Here is a 2,940-nt window from a genome sequence, read left to right as displayed (position 1 = left end):
GATAGAAAAATAAATTAAAAATTAAAATTTTGAGTTATACTCTCTAGTTCCTGTATATAATATTAATTTCATTATATTCGCCTAATATTTTAAAATCTTGAGTTTGAAATCTTGTAGTTCAAATTGCCAGACATAAAAATCTCAGATTAAAAAAATTTTATTAAATATTATCAATAGAGCCTAAATGCATATTGTGTATGTTTTAATTTTAATTGTCGTCTCTTTAAAAAATTAAATGATTCCTAGAATTACTGGAATCTAGTTATTGTGATACAAAAATATATATATTAATATTAGAATATTTATGATATAAATATATAGGGCGAATTAGAGTCGTTGAACCAGTTTTTTATCCTATGAGAAAATAATTGACTGTACTTGATCAATGCTTCAAAGTATTTTTACTGAAACTTTGATTACATCCATGGAAACGTTTGCCATCAGGTGTGCAGTCTGCAAGAACCGGAATACTTTTGATTTCGAACACATACAATTTTTGTCATTAATTTTATGTCGATAATATATCGGTGATCGATAAAGTTGCTAACAATTTTATTAACAGTAACCAATCATTATCCTCACTTGAACAAAACAAATAGCATTTACTGCCTGAATGCAAGTTTAAAACGCACATTTTATGAACGAATTGCTTTTCAACAGAACGAAAAATGTGAAATCTACATAAATACAGCTTTATTGATATCTTTTATTAATAATGAAAAAAGATTGTAACACTTGTTTAATTCTTTACTTATCGAATTTGATCAATTCGCGGAAAATTTTGTTGGAATTTTTGCGCATTCAAAATCGAATTGAAGTTGCATGTCGTTATTTCGGAATGTAAGAATGTATGCGTCGCAGTGTGTCGCGGCGTCGTCGTTGATGTCTGCGTCACGTATATGCTCTTATCGTCGATTCAAGTTCGGCGAGTAGCCGATAGTGTGATACACGAGGAATTTGAAGTACATTCGCGAGAGCGAATCACGCAGCGCAGGAGAATTCTGCTGGAGCAGTTTCGGAGAAGTGAGTTATCATATCTTGTTTGATCGTATCAAACTATGTTACGCGAGAGGTTATGTTGATTGCAATATTTGCGACTTCACTGGATTTTACCCAACTTCACCCGTTTCACCCAGCTTCTCCTGACAGTCCTGACTATTCCTGAATGAGATGAATGAGTTGAGACGTCCCGAGTCACAATAATCATGTTTGTATTACGATATGTGATCTTATTATTTGTTAATGTACTTCAGTACGAAAGATTCACTTTATTACGAGAGAAATTACATCTGGCCTCTGACATCGAATGTTTGTTCTTTTAAGAGAAAGCAATATGGATTTGAAAACATCGCAATCATGATTTATCGAAACTTGCGAACTGTACTCTTTATAATCTGTTGTCCGATAAGCAGTATGGTTCGTATTTTAATAAATTAATTATCGCTCATTTGCTGTAACAATGATGTAATTAAAAAATTATCATTTTAGTTGCTTACAAAAAAGAACAGAAACAAAAAATTTTAATATAATTTTTAATTATAATTTTATTATAATATTATATTATAACATAAAAAAATATAATATATTTTGTTTTTATATTTTTACGCATAATATCATTATATATATAATATAATGTTAAATATATAATATAATGTTAAAAAAAGAAAAACATTGAAAAAAAAGTACAAAGTACTTATTCTTCGATAATCATTATATCATTACTTCTTGCATGAAAATTGTATTTTAAAATTAACTAAAATTAACAAAATATTATGAAATTTTGTAAAAAACTTTAAGTTATGTAACAACTGAGCAATATTCTATGCATGCATATATAATTCATATGTTAAAACTGAATATTAAAAAAAACTAAATATGTATATATAAATTAATATTAAATTAAATTGAAAAAGAAATTAAAAAATTAATATCGAATTAAGTCTTAAAAAATGAAAAAAAACTTCAATTTTTAATAAAAATTATTGCCACTAATTAGCATATAAATGAATATTTTAAAGAGTTTCTGCGTTTTTCTGTGTTATGTTTTTTGTCTGTTTGCATATTATCGCTTATTCGAATTAATTAAACTTTTTTGTTTAATTTAAAAACATATTTTTTGTGAAAAATTTTATGGAAATGTAAGATTCTAGTGTCTCAATAGAAAAGACAAATTATGTAATTATTTTAAATTATATGATATAAATTTAAATTATATGATATAAAAAAACAAATTATATGACTACATCAATTCCAGTTTTTTATCACATAGTTTTTAACATTATCTTAGTCATTATATCGATACATTAACCATTTCATTACAACTATGTCATATTAAGAATATTTAACTTCTATTTTCTCTTTTACACGCTATGCAAGAACATGTTGGATATTTCTTTTTTTTTTGTATGCTTTTTTTTTTATGCTTTTCGTCTCTCTGTGTACTTATTCGAATTAATTATAAATTTTTATTTATCTATTTGTTTAAATTCACGAAAACATGCGAAAATATTTTTTGCGACAAGTTTTATGGAAATTAATCTAAATGCATGAAAAGGCAAATTATGTAACTATGTTTATTATGTCAATGCGAGTTTATTATATATTTCTTGATATTATCTTAATCGATACACACATATCGTAAATATCATTATTCTTTTATTATCTCATAAATAATTGAACTTGTTCTCTTCCGTACGCTGTGTAAGAATGTCCTCAATATAGATACATATTATATATTTCACCAAAGAAATTACATTATTATCTACTTATATGATTATTCTTCATAATTGTAGAAATGTATAATTTTTTTGTCGCGTTTTATAATTTTTATTGCACATTTATAAAAAATAGTTCTTAACTAATAATTATTTTTATATAAGTAATATGTTATTATTATTATATTGTTACATATATATATATATATATATATATATATATATA

Source organism: Atta cephalotes (assembly GCF_000143395.1).
Source record: "Atta cephalotes unplaced genomic scaffold scaffold00001, whole genome shotgun sequence".
Lineage (NCBI taxonomy): Eukaryota > Metazoa > Arthropoda > Insecta > Hymenoptera > Formicidae > Atta > Atta cephalotes.
Note: the sequence above shows the minus strand (reverse complement) of the source record.